At 40.8% G+C, this 25,078-nt stretch overlaps 1 long non-coding RNA gene across 3 annotated transcripts in view; it reads left to right on the top strand.

Moving 5' to 3' along the window:
* Window positions 1-2,378, top strand: part of LOC140625026 (uncharacterized) — a 33,991-nt gene extending 31,613 nt beyond the window's left edge. For all 3 annotated transcript variants that reach the window (XR_012024429.1, XR_012024430.1, XR_012024427.1), the window contains one exon: window positions 974-2,378. This is a non-coding gene — a long non-coding RNA (uncharacterized lncRNA). The remainder of the gene's footprint in view (window positions 1-973) is intronic.
* Window positions 2,379-25,078: the final 22,700 nt, after the last annotated feature.

Genomic DNA, 25,078 nt, shown 5'->3' with positions numbered 1-25,078 from the left:
GCCAAAAAGCAGGAATATTCCCATGAAATACTGCAGACACAGTGAAGAGAGACATTCTTTTTTGAGGAACTTAGTCTGGTCTTTAGTTCACTTATAATTAAGATGCTGAAGAAAATGTATAATGTATTTTATCTACCCTGCACAAGATCGCCAAAATGTACTCTCGTATATCTCTCCACCCTGTCTCATCTTGTGATACAGTGAAGCTAACAGCAGTGATAGATAATATTTATTGAGTGCATTTTATTTTTCAGGCACTATGCTAAATACTTCACAGAATCTCATTTAATTACCAAACTATTCCCATGTGTTAGATTATTATCATCCCCTTAACCTGAGCTGTGCTTTCTTTCCCACTGTCACTCAGCTAGTAAGGTGATAGAATTTGAAGTCACTTCTGACCCCAAGGCCACAGTTATTTACACTCTCAATGGGAAGGCATGCACTATAATGTGGTGATTAACTCAAGTCACATGAAAAAACATTTATTAAGTGTTTGTGGTGTGAAATTCTGTGCTAAGTGCTGTGATCTGAAACAGCAGAAAGACAGTGTGCTAGCTGGCTAAGGCGGCTATAACCAAGTGCCATGGCCATGGGAGCTTGAGCAATAGAAATGCATTTCCTCACCACTCTGGAGGCTGGAAGTCTGAGATTGAGGTGTTGGCAGGGCTCCTTCGGTGGTGGGATCTGTCCCAGGTCCCTCTCCTTGGCTTGAACATGGACATTTTCTCTTATTTTCCACATTGCTACCCTCTGCACATGTCTGTCTAAATTTCCTGATCTTATAAAGATGCTTGTCTTATTGATTCAGGGCTGGGATAAAGCAGACCAAATGTGAGTGGGATGTAGGGAAGGACAGCCCATGTGGGGTCTCTGATGATGTTAATGATTTTGTGTTTATCCAACAACCAAATGGTTTCAAGTGCATCACGAAGCACATGAATTTTCATTCCCACCCATGCTTTTGCCATAGGTATGACAAGAACAGATGTGAATTTTGGAAAGGTGACTGGCTCCAGGGTGATGAACTAGTTGAAGGGAAGCCACACTCCTGTCAGAAGACCAGCTGAAGTTACTGCAGTGGAGGAAGGTCAGAGCCCGTGGAGGCAGGTCAGAGCCCTGCATGGCCTACAACTTTGTAGCAACAAGCACGTCTATGGCGCAGGCCTTGAGATATGAGTACCATCCTACTGTCACCGGGACCTTGGAGCAAAGGCTGCTTCCAGGTTTAGAGAAGGGAAAGTAAAAGGACAGCCTTGTTAGGTTAGAAAGTAACTAACCTAGTAACTAGAACTGCTCAAGAAATTACAGCAGTGCATTAGCATGATTCAGAGCCAAGGAATTCCTACTGGTTAGATGTAGGACACTTTGAGCAGCAAAATTATAATATGGTCATGGTCATGGATTATAATCCACTGAAGACACAAACAGAATCTGTGAGTACAATGATAAAGGTAGGTATGGAGGGAAAACTCCCCCAGCTAATAAATGTACAATGACTAATGGAAAATCAGTATTTTGGCAAACCTATGTAATAATTAGCTCAAGCAAGAACCACCAATGTACACTAGGTTCACTGCAATGAAAGAATATTCGGCCTTAAACATCACCCCACAGATGACTTTTTACAAAGAGAAAACAGTATCTTTACAGGAGTGATGTGGTAATACTACCTAACAAGTGATCATATTTAGCATCATTAATATCAGAACAAAATGGAGCACCTGGGGAGCTTTGTCAGTGACGTGTCTGCCTTCAGCTCGGATCATGGTCTCAGGGTCCTGGGATTGAGCCCCATGTTGGGCTCCCTGCTCAGTGGGGAGTCTGCTTCTCCCTCTCCTTCTGCCCCTCTTCCTCCTCTTGCTCTGTCTCTCAAATAAATTTTTAAAAAATCTCAAAAAATATAATGGAACAAAACTAACATTATATTCTCCCTGTAGTGATGCATATATCTTTTGAGACACACAAAATCAACTAAGTAGTATTTTTGCCAAAAATATTTGACTTGCATCTAAAATGAGGAAGCCATCACATAAATCCAGATGGACACAATCACCTGAACTCCTCGGAATGCCAACGTCATGAAGAGTTTAAAAAGTGTGTTTTAGGAAGGGGTTTTCCAACCAGATTGAAGATGACTAAGGTGGTGGGACAAGCAGATGCAGTGCACCATCCATTGAGTTTGTAGGGAAAATAGCTAAAAAGGGTCTTTATCTAAGTAAAGGTTGTACAAGAGCTTGTATTATTTTATATAGTTTTCCACTAGTTTGACTTCAGGATAATTAAAAAACTAAAACAGAAGCAGGGAAGACGCAATAGCTAAAGCCCATACCTGCATGCATTATAGATAGAATAGCATTCATACCTCATGACCAATTCACCAGAAATAAATGTATTGCAAACATTGTCCTAATTTGTAGTAAATGTGTTTCATTATAACACACAGCCTTTCTCAAAATTCTTCTCCTACAGTCTCCTTCTTTTGATCATGTTCCTCTTACTGTGCAGTGCTCTATGTTTCTGAATTTTCACTCCATCTTGAACACAGATGTTTGCTCTGATGGATGTCAGGCACTGCGCCAGATGCTGAGACACAAAGATAAAAATATAAATAAAATTGTTTTGTGCCCCAGAAGAATTTACAGGCTATGAAGATAGAGAACAGAAGCAGATAGATGACAATGCCTTAAGAACCTTCACGCAAATCGATTCACTTACACTGATTTGTTCATGGGAGTTCCAGTTTAAAACAATGCCAACCATCATTACCAGCAGCCAATGCAGGCTATCTAAGATTTCTTCTTCCTCTTTTTTAAAACTTTTATTTTTAAGTCATCTCTACACACCCAGTGTGGGGCTCAATCCTGAGCTCAAAAGTCTCGTGCTCCACCACCTGCACCAGCCAAGCACCCCTATTGGATTCGTTCTCAGAACCAAGTCACAGGAATAGAGAAGAAGTGGCAGCACCACTTAAAACCTAGGCTTAGGGAAAACTCAGGAACAGAATGTGGTTGCAATTCTCCCAACCCTGAAGGAGACGGCACTGGGATGAGGAGGGTACAGAGGCCAGGCTTGTGGCACAGACCCTGTCTGCCGTCTGGTTTGTGCATCCCGACTGAGACCTGCTTCGTCCCAGGGAAAGCATCTGCCTGACTTTCCAAGGGACAGGGCCACTCTCTCCCTCTCTGCTTCTCATGCTGACTTTTAACTGTTTAGTTAATTATGAAGTACTTCAAGCATACAAACCAGTGAAGAGAAAGCGTAACAGGAAACCCATGTACCACCACCTACATTTTAGAAAGTATCATATCTCTTTTTTAATTTAATAAAATGGAACAAAAGTAGGAGCCTTCTTATTCCTACAGTGTTTACTCTTTCCCATCCCAGAGGCAACCCTGGGGTTAGTATGTATTTTACCTTCCATGTTTTTACTTTTGGGTATTATTTCATTTCGTTTTATTTTTTAAAAAGATTTTTTTCATTTATTTGACACAGAGAGACAGAGTGGGAATGTTCACACGTTAGCAAGAGGAGGGGAAAAGGGAGAGAAGCCCAAGTAGATGTGGTGCTGAGCTCGATCCCACAACCCTGAGATCATTACCTGAGCTGAAATCAAGTGCCAGTCACTGAACAGACTGAGACACCCAGGCACCACTGGTATTATTTTAAATAAGGTTCGTGTACATAAAGTTAATATTGTGGCTTTCTTATTTTTTTAAATATTTTATTTATTTATTCATAGAGACAGAGAGAGAGAGAGAGAGAGAGAGGCAGAGACACAGGCAGAGGGAGAAGCAGGCATCATACAGAGAGCCTGACGTGGGACTCCATCCAGGGTCTCCAGGATCACGCCCTGGGCTGCAGGCGGCGCTAAACCGCTGTGCCACCGGGGCTGCCCAATATTGTGGCTTTCTGTGTTTTCATAGGTCATTAGAATAAATACACATGGCTTGAATCAGACTGAACTTGTATTTTTCAGCCTGTTTTTATTCACTCAGTATTTTCAGTATTTATATTGTCAACATCTCTAAATCTTCTTTCATTCTTTTTACAGATGTGTAGGTTTCAATTCTAATAAGAAGCCATGCCTTGTCTATTGCATCTCTCTCTTTGGCTCTTAACTGCACTTGGCCCTGTTCTGCACCTTCTCCCTGGTTGAGTTCTTAGAAAACCTGGGGTTGTTTGCTCTCTGCCTTCTGGGTACATTCAGCAGACAGCTACAAATGTCATTTTTTCTATATTATTCAAAGCATTTTTACTTTAAAACTTTAAAAGTAAATATGTGGCTTAATGAGATTACCCTTGTGAATTTTGAAGATTTCTGGGATAGATGTTTTGAAGCTACGTGTTGTTAGAAATACTTCTTTCAACTGATTTGTAAACACCTTCTTCCTATCTTTTATTGACTTAAGGACTCACCTAAAATTCATTATACCACACTCAAGGGTTAAGTTTGAGAACAGCTGGTATTTTATGAGAGGGTTAGTATTTGTTTGCTGAAGGGATGGGGAATTGCAGAGAACCAGACCCTGGGATCCAGACCCTGCAGGTGGCAGCCAGAGGTCCACAACTATATGCACCTTCTCTGCCCCCTGGTAAGACAGGGATGATGCTCATTCTGGCACTGTGTGAGGATGATGTGGGATTAGAGACGCAAACACTTGAGCAGTGTCCAACTGGTTCACTAGTTCTGGCCTCTCATTCCTTCTCCCCTGATGATGTGTGACAAGATTCTGCAAACAGAGAATGAGAGGAGGCATTTGGGGAAGGCCCAGTTTTGGCTTCTATGGCAACATGCCCCAGGATGGCAAATGACTTCCTGTTTACTCGTCCTGATGGATGGTGGGGTGATGACAGGCCTGGTTTCTTCCAGGTCCTGGGAACAGGGCAGAAGGTAGGGGCTGGAGCTCTCCACTCAGGCAGGATCCTCCCCACAACGCAGCATTTGCATCTCCTCTTCCTGCTTTCCTGTCAGGGAAGTAGGAATTCAACCTTGCAGTCCATTGGAAGGCAAAATTTCCCTGGATTTTTATGATCTCATCCCCAATGCTTTAAGTAGTCTTCTCCATGATCAAATCAACAGCAGTTTTATGCTCACATTTAAAGAATTTTTTAAGAGTCACTGAGTTGTTCAGAGAAACAATTTTCTTTTTACACTGATAGTTCATTGAAACATCAGATTTAATCAAATTTTACATTAATTATACAACTGGCATAAATGTTTTTGGGAAGAAACACAACTCGTTCTTGGTTGGGATTTGACTTGTGCGGGCCTGACAAGCAGGAATGTCCTACCACCACCCATAGCATCAGTGAGGTTGTGTGTCTTTTTAAGATGTATTTACCTACATTTAGAGCAAGAGCACGTGCACATGCGTGTGCTGGTGAGGTGGTCAGAGGGAGAAGGAGAGAGAATCTCCAGCAGACTCCCCACTGAGCACAGCACTATGCTGCTCTATCTCACAACCCTGAGATCGTGACCTGAGCTGAAATCAAGATTTGGTGGCTTAACCAACTGAGCAGCCCAGGTGCCCTGACAGTGAGTTGTAAAGCAAGAAAGCAAGCTTGTGATTAGTCCAGTGAGCCTGTTAAGTAGAGGTTCATTAAAAGAGCTTGTATGAACTGAATTATAGAGTATGCCATGGCTTTCTCTTGCAGAAAATATGAAGTGCATATAACTATGAAATGTGGCTACTTCTATGCAAGAATGACATTCAGAATAAAATTATTCATCAACAACAGCTATCCAGATGTTTTAGTTTGTAAAGACATAATTTTAATGACTGAATATTTCAGTTTTCATTTGAATGTTCCAATTTTTTTGAATACGCCATTTCATTTTCAGTGCTAAATAAATACTTGTTCAGTTTTTAAAAGTGAACTCAATGAAATAGTATCACAGCTTTCTGATCTTCAATGACTGTGTAACCTTGGGGTTTATTCATAAAACAGCTAGCTTACACGGAAAAACAAAAAAGTTCCAAGTGGTATGCTCCCACGTGTAGATTGGACAACACTCTCAGCTATCATATGATCGATTGTGTACAAAGAAAGCAAAAAAAAAAAAAAAAGTTGGAGGAAGAAAAAAAATTAGCCAAGGAGCTCAACTGGTTCCAAACCATACCCCAAAAGAGGCAGTGTTGTTTCAGTGAAAGAGGTTCCAGCGAACTTGGTAGTAAGTAATAAAGCAGACATTACAATGGAGACTGAATTTAAAAGATACAAATAAAAAAATAAAAGATACAAATAGAACCTTCTGGCTCAGCATAAATCTTTACCCATCTTCATTAAAATAGGCAGTGAGTGGCAAGGCACAGGCAACAGAGCCAACCGTGTGTTCCAGCCATTTCTGGGTCAGTAGCCAGGGGTTACCACTGACCAAGAACACCTTTGCACCAGGTTAAGTGTCCTGGCCATATCTGAGGGTCTCAGGTTCAGGTCCTGGGATGTTCAGAGTTGTCATTCATCCAGGATGATTTGCCTTTAAGGTTCTGCAGGTTTCACCTGACTGTTCTTGTTTTGTTCTCTTTTCCTTGGAGATTTCACTCACTTTCTCCTGATCTTAGTGATCTACCCAAAAGCGTGATTGTTGGGATCCACTCAGGAGGGGAACCTGGTGCGGCAGAGGGTCTGCCAGGCATCTTGTCCATCCTACCAGAAGGCTGGCCTGACTTCTTCAGAAGAGGAGATATGAGCATGGAGCAGATGTCTGATGAGAATATGTGTATAGTTCGCTGGTTCCTCGAAACAACAATAACTGTTTCTGCATTTACTCAGCTTTTTTCTCAGTATCTTCTAGCATCTTCCTCCCCAGGGTTCCTTCATGAGTGTCAGTGTAGCATAGTTCCCTACTGACACCTGACCTGATGATGCCCATATCCAGGTGCTGCCAGACAACAAAATGCTCCTCATACTAATTTGAATGTGATGGTTTCTTCTCACCAAGTGGCAGCTGCAGTTGTTAGGATTAAAACAAACAAAATTCAATGCTACTAAATACGAGAGAACCAACATTTTCAAAATCTCTCAAGTTTAGAGTCATTTCTGAGATAGGGTATGATTTTGCCTTCTGAATTGTGCTGTTTTCAGATTTTAGGTAATATGTAATTTAAACTAAGTGAGAAATTTTTTAAAAAGTAAAATGAGATATTTAAAACATTTAGAGTTTGTCTAAGTAATAGCTTTTGGAACAGAGTGCTTTGACCTAGACACATTCCTCGTGGGTTTGTGATGAATAAGCTGAGTATTAATATACGCTTGAAATAATCCAAGGAATATAATCAGGTATATTATTTGATATGGGATGGTGAAGAACTCTTGAGACTATAGGAAAATATTTTTCATTTTATTTATTTATTTATTTATTTATTTATTTATTTATTCATTCATTCATTATTTATTTATTATTATTATTTTTAATAATAAATTTATTTTTTATTGGTGTTCAATTTACCAACATACAGAATAAAACCCAGTGCTCATCCCGTCAAGTGCCCCCCTCAGTGCCCGTCACCCATTCACCCCCACCCCCCATCCTCCTCCCCTTCCACCACCCCTAGTTCGTTTCCCAGAGTTAGCAGTCTTTATGTTCTGTCTCCCTTTCTGATGTTTCCCACACATTTCTTCTCCCTTCCCTTATATTCCCTTTCACTATTATTTATATCCCCCAAATGAATGAGAACATACAAGGTTTGTCCTTTTCCGATTGACTTGCTTCACTCAGCATAATACCTTCCAGTTCCAACCACGTTGCAGCAAATGGTGGGTATTTGTCGTTTCTAATGGCTGAGGAATATTCCGTTGTATACATAGACCACATCTTCTTCATCCATTCATCTTTCGATGGACACCGAGGCTCCTTCCACAGTTTGGCTATTGTGGACATTGCTGCTATAAACATCGGGGGGCACGTGTTTCATTGCATCTGAATCTTTGGGGTAAATCCCCAGCAGTGCAATTGCTGGGTCGTAGGGCAAGTCTATTTTTAACTCTTTGAGGAACCTCCACACAGTTTTCCAGAGTGGCTGCACCAGTTCACATTCCCACCAACAGTGTAAGAGGGTTCCCTTTTCTCTGCATCCCCTCCAACATTTGTGGTTTCCTGCCTTGTTAATGTTCCCCATTCTCACTGGTGTGAGGTGGTATCTCATTGTGGTTTTGATTTGTATTTCCCTGATGGCAAGTGATGCAGAGCATTTTCTCATGTGCATGTTGGCCATGTCTATGTCTTCCTCTGTGAGATTTCTCTTCATGTCTTTTGCCCAGTTCATGATTGGGTTGTTTGTTTCTTTGGTGTTGAGTTTCAGAAGTTCTTTATAGATCTTTATCTATAAACTAGCCCTTTATCTGATACGTCATTTGCACAAATCTTCTCCCATTCTGTAGGTTGTCTTTTAGTTTTGTTGACTGTATCCTTTGCTGTGCAAAAGCTTCTTATCTTGATGAAGTCCCAATAGTTCATTTTTGCTTTGTTTCTTTTGCCTTCGTGGATGTATCTTGCAAGAAGTTACTATGGCCGAGTTCACAAAGGGTGTTGCCTGTGTTCTCCTCTAGGATTTTGATGGAATCTTGGCTCACATTTAGATCTTTCATCCATTTTGAGTTTATCTTTGTGTATGGTGAAAGGGAGTGGTCTAGTTTCATTCTTCTGCATGTGGATGTCCAATTTTCCCAGCACCATTTATTGAAGAGACTGTCTTTCTTCCAGTGGACAGTCTTTCTTGCTTTGTCAAATATTACTTGACCATAGAACTGAGGGCCCATCTCTGGGTTCTCTATTCTGTTCCATTGATCTATGTGTCTGTTTTTGTGCCAGTACCACACTGTCTTGATGACCACAGCTTTGTAGTACAACCTGAAATCTGGCATTGTGATGCCCCCAGATATAGTTTCCTTTTTTAAAATTCCCCTGGCTTTTCGGGGTCTTTTGAAAATATTTTTTCATTTTATTTATTTATTTATTTATTTATTTATTTATTTATTTATTTTATTTATTTATTTATTATTTTTTGTAATTTTTTTATTGGTGTTCAATTTGCCAACCTATAGAATAACACCCAGTGCACATCCCGTCAAGTGCCCACCTCAGCACCCGTCACCCAGTTCCCCCTACCCCCTGCCCACCTCCCCTTCCACCACCCCTTGTTCATTTCCCAGAGTTAGGAGTCTTCATGTTATGTCTCCCTTTCTGATATTTACCACTTATTTTTTCTCCTTTCCCCTTTATTCTGTTTCACTATTTTTTTTATTATCCAAATGAACGAGACCATATAATGTTTGTCCTTCTCTGATTGACTTATTTCACTCAGCATAATACCCTCCAGTATACAATGGAATATTATTCAGCCATTAGAAACGACAAATACCCACCATTTGCTTCGACGTGGAAGGAAAATATTTTTTTAAAACGATTGTGTAAGCTACATAAAATTAAACATTTCTGTCTATAAAAAGCACTACGTTCAAAATATGAACTAATATGGAAAAGGACAAATTATAACTAAAACTCAGGCAAATATGTAGTGTTTCCTTCCAGGTAAAGAAAAATATCTTTTAGGACTTCACTGTAAGAATATTCAAAAATATAATTCTTTTTAAAAAATTTTTATTGAAGTTCGATTTACCCACATACAGTATAACACCCAGTGCTCATACCATCAAGTGTCCTCCTCGGTGCCCATCACCCATATACCCCACCCCCCTGCCCACCTCCCCTTCTGCTACATTTTGTTCATTTCCCAGAGATAGGAGTCTCTCATGTTTTGTCACCCTCTCCAATTTTCCCTCCTTTCCCCTATAATCTGTTTCACTATTTCTTATATTCCCCATCTGAGTGAAACCATATGAAGATTGTCCTTCTCTGATTGACTTACCTTACTCAGCATAATACCCTCCAGTTACATCCACCTCAAAGCAAATGGTAGGTATTCATGCTTTCTAATGACTAATATTCCATTGTATATATAGACCACATCATTCATTTGTTGAAGGACATCGAGGATTCTTCCACAGTTTGGCTATTGTAGACTTTGCTGCTATAAACACTGGGGTGCAGGTGTTTCTTTTGCTGTATAGAAACTTTTCATCCTGATCAAGTCCCAAGAGTTCATTTTTGCTTCTGTTTCCTTTGCCTTCATAGATGTATCTTGCAAGAAGTTGCTGTGGCCAAGTTCAAAAAAGGTGTTGCCTGTGTTCTCTAGGATTTTGATGAATTCTAGTCTGATATTTAGATCTTTCATCCATTTTGAGCTTATCTTTGTGTATGGTGTAAGATAATGCTCTAGTTTCCTTCTTCTGCATGTGGATGTCCAATTTTCCCAGCACCATTTATTGAAGAGACTGTCCTTTTTCCAGTGGATAGTCTTTCTTGCTTTGTCAAATATTACTTGATCATAGAGTTGAGGGCCGATTTCTGGGTTCTCTATTATGTTTCACTGAGCTATGTGTCTGTTTTTGTGTCAGTACCACACTGTCTTGATGACCACAGCTTTGTAGTACAACTTGAAATCCAGCATTGTGATGCCCCTGGCTCTGGTTTTCTTTTTCAATATTCTCCTGGCTATTCAGGGTCTTTTCTGATTCCACACAAATCTTAAGGTCATTTGTTCCAAGTCTGAAGAAAGTCCATGGTATTTTGCTAGGGATTGCATTGAATGTGTAAATAGCCCTAGGTAGCATAGACATTTACACAATATTAATTCTTCCAATGCATGAGCATGGAATATTTTCCCATCTCTTTGTGTCCTCCTCAATTTCTTTCAGAAGTGTTCTGTAGTATTTGGGGTATAGATTCTTTACCTCTTTGGTTAGGTTTATTCCTAGGTATCTTATGCTTTTGGGTACAATTTTAACGGGGTTTATTCCTTAATTTCTCTTTCTGCAGTCTCATTATTAATGTATAGAAATGCCACTGATTTCTGGGTATTGATTTTGTATCCTACTACATTGCTGAATTGCTATATGAGTTCTAGCAATCTTGGGGTTGATTCTTTGGATTTTCTATATTATCATGTTATCTGCAAAGATGGAGAGTTTGACTTCTTCTTTGTGATTTTGAATGCCTTTTATTTCTTTTTGTTGTCCGGTTGCTGAGGCTAGGACTTCTAGTACTATGTTGAATAACAGTGGTGATAATGGACATCCCTGTTGTATTCCTGATCTTAGGGGAAAGGCTCTCGGTTTTTCCCCATTGAGAATGATATTTGCTGTGGGCTTTTCATAGATGGCTTTTAAGATGCTGAGGAATGTTACCTCTATCCTACACTCTGAGGACTTTTGATCAGGAATGGATGCTGTATTTTGTTAAATGCTTTATCTGCATGTATTGAGATGCCAAGAGGGAGAGAGGGCCACAAAGTAATATTTGAAAAAAATCATAGCTGAGAACTTCCTTAATATAGGGAGTGAAACAGGCATTTAGATCCAGGAGATAGAGAGATCCCCCTCCCCAAAATCAATAAAAACTGTTCAACACCTCAACATTTAATAGTGAAACTTGAAAAATCCAAAGATAAAGAGAAAATCCTTAAAGCAGTGAGAGACAAGAGAGTCTTAACTTATATCGGGAGAAATATTAGATTAATAGCAGGCCTCTCCACAGAGACCTGGCGGCCAGAAAGGGATGGCAGGATATATTCAGGGTACTAAATGAGAAGAACATACAGCCAAGAATACTTTATCCAGCAAGGCTCTCATTCAGAATAGAAGGAGAGATAAAGAACTTTCAAGATAGGCAGAAACTGAGAATACGTGACCACCAAACCGCTCTGCAGGAAATATTAAGGGGGACCCTGTAAAAGAAAGAGGATACCCAAAGAAACACTCCACAAAACAGTGACTGAATAGGTATTACAATGACACTAAATTCATATCTTTCAATAGTAATTCTTAACTATTACGTGAATGGGCTAAATGATCCCCTCACAAGACTCAGGGTTTCAGACTGGATAAAAAAGCAAGACCCATCTATTTGCTGTCTACAAGAAACTTATTTTAGACCTAAGGATATCTCCAGCCTGAAAATGAAAGGTTAGAGAACCATTTACCGTTCAAATGGTCCTCAAAAGAAAGCTGGGGTAGCAATCCTCATAACAGAAAAACTAAGGTTTATCCCAAAGACTGTAGTAAGAGATGAAGAGGGACACTGTATCATACTTAAAGGGTCTACCCAACAAGGAGACCTAATTATTATGAATATGGGAGCAGCCAAGAATATCAATTAAAAACCAAAGTAAAGAGATACTTAGATAATAATACATTAATAGTAGGAGACTTCAAAACAAAACTTTCTGCAAATGACAGGTTTTTTTAAGCACAACATCACCAAAGAAACAAGGGTCGTTTAAAACAAAAGTTTAATGAGAAAAAAAAAAGAAACAAGGGTCTTAAATGATACACTGGATCAGATGGATTTCACAGATATATACAGAACTTTGCATCTGAATGCAACTGAATACAGATTCTTCTCAAGAGCACATGGAACTTTCTTCGGAATAGACCACATACTGGGTCACAAATCAAGTCTCCAACGATACCAAAAGATTGGGAGTGTTCCCTGCATATTTTCAGACCACAATGCTTTGAAACTAGAACTCAATCACAAGAAGAAGTATGGAAGGATTTCAAACACGTGGAGGTTAAGGACCATCCTGCTAAAAGATGAAAGGGTCAACCAGGAAATTAGAGAAGAATTTAAAAGATACATGGAAAGTAATGAAAATGAAGACAAAGCCGTTCAAAATCTTTGGGATACAGCAACAACAGTCCTAAGAGGGAAATACATCTCAATACAAGCCTCCCTCAAAAAATTGGAAAAAACTCAAATACGCATGCTAACCTTGCCCCTAAAGCAATTGGAGAAAGAACAAGTAAAACCTACACCAGGCAGAAGGAAGATAATAAAGATTCAAGCAGAACTCAATAAAATAGTGACCAGAAGAACTGTAGAACAGATCAACGAAACCAGGAGCTGATTCTTCATAAGAATTAATAAGATAGTTACACCATTAGCCAGCCTTATTAGAAAGAAAATAGAAAAGACTCAAATGAATAAAATCATGAATGAAAGAGGAGAGATCACAACCAATACCAAGGAAATACAAACAATTTTAAAAATGTATTATGAGCAGGTATATGCCAACAAAGTATGCAAACTAGAGGAAATGGATGCATTTTCTGGAAAACCACAAATTACCAAAACTGGAACAGGAAGAAATAGGAAACCTGAACAGGCCCATAACCCACAAGGAAATTGAAGCAGTCATCAAAAAACCTCCCAAGATGCAAAAGTCCAGGGCCAGATAGCTTCGCAGGGGAATTCTATCAATCATTTTAAAGAAGAAACAATATCTATTCTACTAAAGCTATTATGAAGGATAGAAAAAGAGGAAATACTTCCAAACTCATCTTATGAGGCCAGCGTCACCTTGATTCCAAAACCAGACAAAGACCCTACCAAAAAGGAGAATTATAGAATTATAGATCAATATCCCTGATAATCATGGATGCAAAAATTCTCACCAAGATACTATCCAATAGGTTCAAATAGTACATTAAGAAGATTATTCACCATGACCAAGTGGGATTTATTCTTGGGATGCAAGGTTGGTTCAATACTTGTAAAACCATCAACCTGAAAGTTCACATCAACAAGAGAAAAAACAAGAACCAAAGATATAATTCCAATTCGTTAATAATTAAAACAATTATATTTAAAATAATGTTACCAAATTTTTGTTTTTGAATTTAGTATAAAGCTTATAAAATTTTGATGCCCAGTGCTGTGAAGATGATATAAGTTTTGTACTCTGTGAACTGCCTCAGTCAGCATGTATTAGTGCAATATGTGACAGCTTCAGAAGTCTTACAACTATTCATACTTTTGACCCAGTAATTTCATTTTTTTCCATTTTAGGAAGCAATGTTTAAGAAATAATTGGTATATGTACAAGGTTTAGTTAAGATAGCATTTATTTCAGCATTATTTATAATATATCATAAGTAACATGGTCTCCAACAAGAGGGAATGATCGAATTAGTTATATCTATATGATGGAATATTATGCCATGTATTTAACTTAATAGTTTAAAATGTCCAAGGCCTTAATTTCTCTTTCTTCAGTCTCATTGTTAGTGTATAGAAATGCCACTGACTTCTGGGCATTGATTTTGTATCCTGCCACACTGCCAAATTGCTGTATGGGCTAGTTTCCAAGATCTATAAAGAACTTATTAAGCTCAAGAGCAAAGAAACAAACAATCCAATCCTGAAATGGGCAAAAGACATGAACAGAAATCTCACAGAGGAAGACATAGACATGGCCAACAAGCACACGAGAAAATGCTCTGCATCACTTGCCATCAGGGAAATACAAATCAAAACCACAATGAGATACCACCTCACACCAGTGAGAATGGGGAAAATTAACAAGGCAGGAAACCACAAATGTTGGAGAGGATGCGGAGAAAAGGGAACCCTCTTACACTGTTGGTGGGAATGTGAACTGGTGCAGCCACTCTGGAAAACTGTGTGAAGGTTCCTCAAAGAGTTAAAAATAGACCTGCCCTATGACCCAGCAATTGCACTGCTGGGGATTTACCCCAAAGATTCAGATGCAATGAAACGCCGGGACACCTGCCCCCCGATGTTTATAGCAGCAATGTCCACAATAGCCAAACTGTGGAAGGAGCCTCGGTGTCCATTGAAAGATGAATGGATAAAGAAGGTGTGGTCTATGTATACAATGGAATATTCCTCAGCCATTAGAAACGACAGATACCCACCATTTGCTTCAATGTGGATGGAACTGGAGGATATTATGCTGAGTGAAATAAGTTAACTGGAGAAGGACAAACATTATATGGTCTCATTAATTTGGGGAATATAAATAATAGTGAAAGGGAATAAAGGGGAAAGGAGAAAAATAAGTGGGAAATATCAGAAAGGGAGACAGAACATGGAAGACTCCTAACTCTGGGAAACAAACTAGGGGTGGTGGAAGGGGAGGAGGGAAGGGGGTGGGGGTGACTGGGTGGCGGGCACTGAGGGGGGCACTTGACGGGATGAGCACTGGGTATTATTCTGTATGTTGACAAATTGAACACCAATAAAAAATAAATGTATTATTAAAAAAATAAAAAAAATAAAATGTCCAAGGTGTATTTCTAAAGAATAGAAAATTTAAAAAATATATGCAGTGTACTTCCATTTTATATGTGTGAATTTATACAAAAGATGAGGGAAACATTACAAAATATAAAGAGTAATACTTTCAGGTACTGATATTTGGATAAGCTTATTTTATCTATATTTTTCTATAGCATAATGTTTATTATGCTACACTTAACACATATATTCTATATTTACATGTTTTTGTAATAATCTACTAATTTAAGAATTTTATAAAGAATGCTTCTCAATTGCCTCAGGAAGATTTTAATTTTAGTTAACGAGTAAGGGGAGGAGGAGGAAGGGGCTGCAGGAATAGACAAGAAAAGACAAAAAAGGAACTTTCCCTTTGTTCTATAGTTTCTCCTGTTTCAGAGGAAGGAGATGTCGGTGAGAAAGAAAATAGAAGAAAAATAACTCTGATGTGGATTTGGTGGCCCACTTAAAAGTACCACTGAGCTCTGTGATGGTTCAGTGCATTACCTACCCACGGATAGAAAGGAGCACCTGAGTGGTCAGTCAGTTAAGTGTCCAATTCTTGTCTTGGCGCAGGTCTTGATATGGTTGTGAGTTCAAGCCCTGTGGTGGGCTTAATTAAAAAAAAATGCAGAGAGCATTGTATTTTGATGTACATCTGCACTGAAATGCATGAAGATAAAATACAATGACTGGTTTACACAGGGATCTCCATATTTTGTATTTTGATGTATCTAACATTTTTATATCTAAAAGATCAATTATGCAGATTGACAAAGTTATAGGATTTGATGAGTGAGAATGAACAGCTGACCCAGCTGCTTGTGATAACACCAAGGCAATGCAATGGAAGTTTCCTCTGGGTGTGCAAATCCATTTCTCCTCTGACTCAGGTAGAATTGTTGTCTATGTTTGTTGACATCTCAGTTATTGTTTCATCTTTTCCTCTGGTTGTTGAGGATGTATCCTCTGAACTTAGTATGTTTTGAGAGTACTTGCATTTCTCAAAGTTTAGCATGTAAGGCATTGGTTTAGTGGAACTTTTTGTTCTCATGCACAACTGTAGTCAGCAGGGAGGAAGCCAAAATCTGAGTTTAGTCTCGAGTGAGAGATCTCAGAGATAGCACGACATTGCACATTATTATACCATGGATGAGTTGCATTGTTTTGCCACGAATATACTTGGAATAAATGTTCCTCTTTTTTTCCTCTTGTGTATGAGCAGCCCATGAGCTATCCTCCCCCTTTCCCATCTTCACTAGGAGCAGAGCAAAAACCCAATCATAATTCCTGTAGTTAGAATTACTTCTGCAAATTTCTGTGCAGGACGTACCTTTTCTGACTTCCTGCCTCTGATGCACTTTCAGATATACTGGGTCTTCTGAATTCCAGGTACATAATTGTGTTGCCTAGGTTCCTAGACCTCCAATATATTCCTAATGATGGTAAATTACTGACTTTCTGAGTATGGTCTTGTTCTCATTGCTTCCAGACTTATCCCTGGCTCACTGAGCTCTTTGGAACCCTCTCACCTGCCCCAGGACCCCACCAACCTCTTGACAGTCACAAGACCCCAACTCTCATTTCAGGGGTCCCTTCCTTCTGCTTGTTCTCTCTTTTTTTAATTTTTAAATTTATTCATTTATTTGAGAGAGAGAGAGAGAGAGAGGGAGAGAGAGAGAGAATGTGCGCAAGTATGGCAGGGGGAATGGAGGAAGAAGAGAGAGAATCTGAAACAGACTTTGTGCTGAGCCTGATGTAGGCTTGAACTCATGACCCTGAGATCACGACCTGAGCCAAAACCAAGAGTCAGATACTTAACCCACTGAGCCACCCAGGTGCCCCTCTGCTTATCTTATCTGAGTTTTCTATAAAATTAGAAAGATATTGTTTGACAATTTATGTTTTACAGCTAACTGTAATTTGGTGACCCTTTTATGATGATGTATGTAAATATATTTCATTTCTTTGGAGTGATGCAGAGTAGAATGGCAGTATGGTATCACAGTGTTTATTTAACTATTCCCCTGTTAGTGGGTGAATAGAGTTTTTTTTTTTTTAAATCATAAAGAACGCTGTAGTGAAAATGCTTAGGCATGCATTTTTGTTCTTGATTTAAAAAATGTGAAGCTATGGAATGGATACATGAATTTGAATTGTTGGATCAAAAATTCTTTTGCTATTTTAATAATTAATTACTTTTAACTAATATTGCCCATTATTCACTAATATGTCTATATTGATTTATACTCCATGAACCATATTTAAAAGTATAGATTCCTGACATCTCTATCTACCTGGTTATTATGTCTCCTTAATTTTTAACAGTTGAATGATGGGGGAAAAAAAACCTCCTTAAAAACTTCATATTTTGATTATTAGTAAAAGTAAGCATGTTTTCATCTGGTCATTGACTATTTGTTTCTTTTTTGTGATGTTCCTGTCATAATTCCTTGCTCATTTTTATATTTTTAAAAGGTATCTATGAAACTTTATATATTATGCTTTTGATTCACTTTGATATTTTTAAAAAGATTTTATTTATTTATTCATGAGAGAGAGAGAGAGAGAGAGAGAGAGAGAGAGAGAGGCAGAGACACAGGAAGAGGGAGAAGCAGGCTCCATGCAAGGGAGCCTGATATGGGACTCGATCCCGAGACTTCAGGATCATGCCCTGGGCTTGAAGGCAGGTGCTAAACCACTGAGCCACCCAGGGATCTCCTCACTTTGATATCTTAAACCCCTTCTTATTGTGAACCATAACACATACACAGACAGAAAAATCCATACCAAGTTACTATTAAAGCAAACAACCCTGTATCCACATGGGTCAAAACATGCTTTTAAGATTAAACAGTATTTACTCTGCTGTTTTAGTTGTCTGAAGTGGCAAGGTGGATGGAAATCCACTTGTTTGCCAGAACCAGTTCCACGTGTACCTGCAGGACTGATTATGGTTTTATTCACACAGTGTGTCAGACCTCCAGAAAGGATAGAAGGACCTTCTAGGAGTTTACCACTTATGAGGCTGTCTCAGTGGTGGGTAGCTCATACTACTTTTCCCATCTCCTACTCCCTCTGGGCATTGTACAAACCCTGCCCTGGCCATAGAGCATGGGGTGATGCAGGAGGAGGTCATTTTCTCTCTGCAGCTGACAGAGAAGCTGAGAAGCTACGGGAAATAAGTATGGGAGGGAGGGATGGGCAGGAAGGGAAGGAATGATATTTGAATCCATTTTTCAAGTTTTATTCCGAGGTCATGCAACGATTTTGTACTTGTATTCCATGAGAACACGGTGTTGTTAGAATGATTTTCTTTTATGTTTAAACTCATTATGTGTTTTTGAGATGTGCACCAGGAAACAAGCTAATGAATGCAGAGCCCCTGCCCAGTTTTGAGACAGACGATTTTATTTCCTTCCAATAAAGAGTTTGGCTACTGGTCAACTTCCAGGAAGGGTCCCAGCAAACCACCGAATTCAAAGCCATGTGCAGACACATTCACTGATGAGGCACTGATACCCCTGCCCCTTTTGTTTTCAGATCCTAGACTTCAGTGGTGCTGGGGAGAGGTTAGGGCAGAATAGCGGGGAGAAGGGAAGGGTGTGAATTTGTGCCAGGCTGACAAATACTCTTGGTAAAAGGCATAGCAGGGATTTAAATTTCAGTTCCTGTGTTTTCCTGCTCAGGAGGTGCTAGGTAATTCCTTTTACACTTGGTTCCCTCACTTTCTGGTGTCCAATTTCTTTCACTTATTCTCAAGATTAAATACATTAAACATACATGATTTCACAGAATGTACGATAATCTCAATAAACGAAGTGCTTTACATCTATGACTCAGTGTCTTTTGTATCTCCTGCTCACATGGCCCTGTTCCTCCCATGGTGGGCATCTTGCATGTCCGCTTACCCAAGTTGAAGCATTCAGCTTCTTTGTAATACCTGAGCAGCAAATCCGGAACATTAGCTCTTCCTCTGAGGATCCCAAAGTAGAGAATGGGTGGCAGTGCCCTCAGGCTTCCTGACAGGTGGGCATGGGCTTTGCCTCTGTTGCTCTCCTTCTAAGAAGCCACTCAAGCCTCCGTTCTGCTCACAGCTGTGTTCTCCTGTGGGCAGGTGTCCCCGTGGTCACAGCAGGAGGTAGAATGAGGACTGGCCTCAAGCGGGTGTGAGGGAATATTTTAGGGTGCAAGTGTTCTAACACCACATCCTGCTGGCAGTCATGCAACTGTACACATTCACTAAAATGTACTGATCTACATTAAAATGGGTAATTTATGGCATGTGAATCATACCACAGTAAAGCTGTGTAAAAAAGAAGCTCTGGAGGTAGTTACTGAAGAATAGGAGAACTCAGATTAGGGTCAGATGTGAAAGCGGAGAGTGCTTGTACCTTCAGTTCCTTCAGGAAGGGGAGCACTTGGTAGGGAGCCCCTGGGCTACTTATCAAGGAGCCTCTAGGCCACCTTGCAGGGAGCCCCTGGGCCACTGGTCAAGGAGCCCCTAGGCCACTTGTCAAGGAGCCCCTGGGACACTTGGTGGGTAGCCCCTGGGCTATTTATCATGGAGTCTCTAGGCCTTTGAAGTGGGGCCTAAGTGACTAAATGAAGTGTATGTGTTTAGAAAGATACTTATCATGCAGTAAAGTGCTATCAAAGTATTTGCTAGAATTATTAAATGGTGAAATGTAGGATTAACAAGCACTAAAATAAGGACAAAATAAATGAAATACAGAAAAGCCACACACTGAGTTGTCATAAATATTCCTCTATCAAAAGGGATAGGTAGAGGGACCCCTGGGTGGCTCAGTGGTTGGGCATCTGGCTTTGGCTCAGGGCATGATCCTAGGGTCCTGGGATCGAGTCCCACATTGGGCTCCACACAGGGAGCCTGCTTCTCCCTCTGCCCATATCTCTGCCTCTCTTTCTGTGTCTCTCATGAATAAATTTTTAAAAAAGTTTTTTTAAAGGTATAGGTATTGTGTAAACCATTTAAAAAAAAAGTTTTTTTTAAAGGTAAAGGTATTGTGTAAACCATTGCTTTACACAATCTAGGCTCAGACAGCATAATTTAGTTTAGTCTTTCATATACTTTGATAATAAAAGAAATAATGGACAAAACTTCTAAGCCTCTCTATTCCTGTGTGCTGCATTCAAAGGTAATTCTTAGCAATGTATTATGACCAGGTTTGGTACAAAGATGTACAAGTTAACACAACTGGTTTTGTTGTGGGGAGCCCCTAAGCCACTTGTTGAGGAGCCCCTGGGCCACTTTGTGGGGGAGCTCCTGGGCCACTTTGTGGAGAGCCCCTCAGCCACTTGCCGGGGAATCCCTGGGCCACTTGGCAGGAAGCCCCTGGGTCACTTTGCTGGGTGTCCCTAGACCATTTGGTGGGGAGCCATAAACCAACATGCAGTGAACACAGCACAGGAGGAATGATGGCCAGGCATGCTTGGGCAGTGTGCCAGAGGTTGCCTCTCTGTCATACAAGCCGCTGTGGCTGGTGGCACAGTTGGAGCTTCAGAATTCCCCTTATACCCTGGTGGAGGCTCAGGGGGTAGCTGAGTGAGGGCGCAAGATGTTGCTGTGGTTAGAGCCGTGTGGGCCACACAGCAGACGCCTCTGTATGGCGTCTGAGGCAGAGGCCAGGTGGAGAATGTAGAGGAGACCCGGACACGTGTGAAGCACCAGTGGGAGCCGGGGTGGGGAGGTCTGGTGGTAACCCGCAAGAACCAAGTGATGGGAAGAAAGCACAGGCTGCAAGTCACATCAGCTGGGACCCAGAGTGGGTGGCCCAGCGAGATTCAGCCGGAGGTGCATGTCCCCCTCCTCTCCCGGGGTCACCAGAGCTGCTGGGCGGGCACTCTGCCTCCCTGCGCACAGTGGTTTCCTTCGTGCCAGAAACGGTGTTGTGAAGGAGGAGGACAGTCCTTCTGAGAAGGGATGACAGTCCTGATGGATCTGTGGAACTTGCTACATACTAGCTACATACTAGCTACATACTTCCCTCAAAAGGACATCTACGTAACAACAGACCATTTTGGACTAAAGAAGAGTGATTCACCTCTGATTGGCTTCATGGTCTGCCCCCATGCTATCCCCAGCCATATGCTAGCATAGGGCTTGGCAGGATGTCTGCGTGTTTGTAGAGGAGTGGAGATGTGTCTGAGCTCTCGTGGGTGAGTGTGGACGCAGCACCAGCTCCCCACGTCAGCTGCGGCCACCTGGAGTCTCCACTGCAGGTGAGGATGCGCTGCTTCCCTTTCTTCACCTGAGGAAACCTCACGGCCTCGACTGGAGAGTTGTCTGTCCTACTGTCCAAGACCGTGTTCCTGCTGAGAAAAGACCATCAGACAAAAGTGGTGTATATGGAACAGGTTTCAGTGGGGTGGGTACCCTAGTTTCAGCCAAGTTGGTCAGCTTGGTCCCAGGAATGTCCCACCTGTTTCTCAGGAACTCTGAGATCTAGATTGTTGCTGCTGCTTTGTGTCCTCCTCTCCCTGCACATTCGCCCAAACACTGCCCTCTGCACCCTGGTGACCCTTCTCCGAGCACCTTCCACTCCATCTCTGCCCGCCCAGCACCTTAGATCATGGTCTCCTCCTGCTCCTCTGGACCCACAAAACACATAAATCAGGCCACATCTGTGACTTTCACTCATCTGATGCGGAGGATGAGAATTTGTTCCATAGGGTGACATGTTTCCCACGTTGCATGAGTCCAGCACCTGCAGCCCACTCTCTCTCTGCTGGACCTCCACTACCCCTGGACCTGCCACAAGGAGCTCACTTCCCTCACTGGGCTGTTGAGAGGACTGGTGATATGAGGCACGTGAAGACTCTTGCTCAGCAGATGCATCACATTTGGCGCACAAGTCCCAAGTCAGGTCCAGTGACCAACGGAGGAAGACCCTTGAGGGCTAGGATTGTGCCTACTGTTCTCCTACCTGTTGGCTCCACCTGCACTCATACCAAGCACTTCTCTGACCCTCGCTGCCACCAGCTCTGCCCCATCCTGGTTGCCGTCATCTCTGAAGACTGGCAGGACCCATGAGACTTAAGAACTTTCCCAAGCTTCTGCTTTGCATTGGCCTAAATCTCTGTAATTTAAAGGACTTCTTCCAACTCCCATTCCCTGACCTCATCTGGTGTCACTTTATCATCCAACATAAACACTATTTCTCACCTCAGCTCCCCACACACTGTTTCTCTCTTGTGTGGCTTTATTTCTGTTTCACTTATTCTCTGATGTATCATATTTTTATTTGTAAATTTGTTTTCTGTCTCCTTCCACTGGAAGGTAAGCTCCCATGGGTAAAGTCTTATTTAAGAATGAATACATCAATGAAAAAGCATTTAATAATGTTATGCACTTGGGATGCCTGGGTTGCTCAGTGGTTTAGTGCCTGCCTTCAGCCCAGGGTGTGATCCTGGAGTCCTGGGATGGAGTCCCACATCGGGTTCCCTGCATGGAGCCTGCTTCTCCCTCTGCCTATGTCTCTGCCTCTCTCCCTCTCTGTGTCTTTCATGAATAAATAAATAAAATCTTAAAAAATAATGTTATGTACTTATACCTATATGTTGAGAAGGCATCTGATATTATCAATATTTCTCTAGGTTGGTGGGAATATGGGTATTCTCTGTGGTTTTCTTTTCTAGCTTGTTTGTCTTCCCTAGCTTTTATAATTATGTTGTCTATGAATTTTGCAAAATAAAAATTTTAAGCAACAATAAAGTGATCTGAATATATTAACAATAGAAATGATAAGATATTTTAAAATGTACATTTATGCTATAAATTTCAAAGTTGCGGCATATTTTCTAACTGAATTAATTCTAATATTCTGTGAATTTGGATCATGTCAGACAGGACCATATACACCTTGAACTATGTATTCTAACATTTTTGGTGAGTATGTTGTCATTTGGTGAGTATGTGGTGATCTCAGGGTTTCCGTTTGGAGCTCAAACACCCTGCTGTAATTATTGAAATCCATTATTAGTAGTTTTGCCAGATTTAGCGGATAAAATATAAGATGTCCAGTTAAATTTGAATTTCAGATAAGCAACAACAAATAATTTCATATGAGTATATCCCAAAATACAGCATGGGCCATACTTATACTAAAAAATATTCATTATTACAAATTTGGCTGGACATCTGTATTTTTATCTGCTGACACAATCACTGGCAGGAATGTCCCACCTGTCTGCCTCCCAGCTCTGAGTGTTTTCTGTCCTTTGCTATCAAACCCAGGCAACTTGAGCTTTGCCACCTCAGCCTGGGCTTTGCTGTTGGTATATTTTACCACTAGAGGGATTATTTCTTTTGTTTTTGGCTATTTGTAAACAGATAAGAAAAGATAAGAAGGAAGAAATAGGAGCCCTCCTTTCCCCAGACTCCGGGAAAACAGTGCAGAGCACAAGTCTGTTGGATTGGAGCAGAGCTTCACTGCTCGAGGGAGCTTTGTATAAGGAGTTGCTCTCCATAGTGCGATCGACTGCTCGTTGGCACATCCATCAACCCACTGAGGGGAAGCGGCAGATGGCAGGGGTGGCATGTGCCCACAGACCTGTTTATGGGGGAAACTTATGTTTGCTTTTCTCTTTCTTTTTTAAAATATTTTATTTATTCATTCATGAGAGACACAGAGACAGAGACACAGGCAGAGGGAGAAGCAGGCTCCATGCAGGGAGCCCGATGTGGGACTTGATCCCAGGACCCTGGGATCATGCCCTGAGCCCAAGGCAGATGTTCAACCACTGAGTCACCCAGGCGTCCCTGCTTCTCTTTTTAAACTACTCATTTGGTAGAGAGATTTTGGAACTTTCAGTGATAAACATTACTAGGTTGAAGATTTGATTTGAAACCCATGTGACACATGTGGGCATCTCACCTCTAAACAGTTATATATGGTTCCGGGCTTTGTCATCTGCTGAGAACCAAATAGAATAATTTTGGCCATTAGTTACTTTCAAGTTTGTTTATACAATGATGGTGACCATTCTACTTAAGAATGTACAAAAATGTGTAACTTTCTCTAAAAAGTTTATTTTTCAGTTCACTACTCTTTACTTAGCAGACCATATTCATATTTCTGATTTTAATCCCAGACCAAAACAGCATCAGTTGGTGTGTGTATGGGCCCCTTCATCTGACAAGTGGTCGCCCTTCACCCCTAGGACTGTGAGAGGCGGCTGCTGGATTTCAAAGCCGAGCAAGTAATTCAGGAGGCAGACTTGAAAGTCTCTCACGTGATGTGTTGTTTTTTTGTTCTCCTATTTGGTCCATAAACTATTTCTAGTTTTGCTTTTCTTTTTTGTTAAAGATTTTATTTATTTATTCAATGAGAGACACACAGAGAGAGAGAGGCAGAGACACAGGCAGAGGGAGAAGGGTGCCTGACATGGGACTCGAACCTAGGTCTCCAGGATCACTCCCTGGGCTGAAGGTGGCAGTAAACCGCTCAGCCATCTGGGCTGCCCTAGTTTTGCTCTTCTAAAGAGAAGTAGAACTCTGTGAGGAAACTGCATTCTTAGAATTATCAGACCAACATGAAGAGCAAACATTTATAAAGAGAGTAAATATTAAAAGAACAGGCAGTATGGTGCAGAGCTTAGATTAAGTAGTGTTTGGTTTGCTGTGTTCTCTTATATTCTAGGTCCTTCTTCCTCAGATTGCCATACAAGCAGAAACACCCGTTACTGTATACACTCAGAGTTGGTAGGATAGAAAGTGCTCAGTGCCTGTGCCCTCAGGGCTATCGTCTCCTGTCTCAAATAGCGACTCTCGTGGTAATAATAGGACTTACAGTTAATAGTTTCAAGCACCTACTATGTTTAAGCATTTTTATGCAACATTTTATTTATTCTCCCTATTCATGGAGATTTGTAATTGTGTTGTTAAACTTCTTTCACCAGATAATAAGGACATGG

Source organism: Canis lupus, chromosome 3 (assembly GCF_048164855.1).
Source record: "Canis lupus baileyi chromosome 3, mCanLup2.hap1, whole genome shotgun sequence".
Lineage (NCBI taxonomy): Eukaryota > Metazoa > Chordata > Mammalia > Carnivora > Canidae > Canis > Canis lupus.
This window is presented reverse-complemented; position numbering and strand designations above follow the sequence as displayed.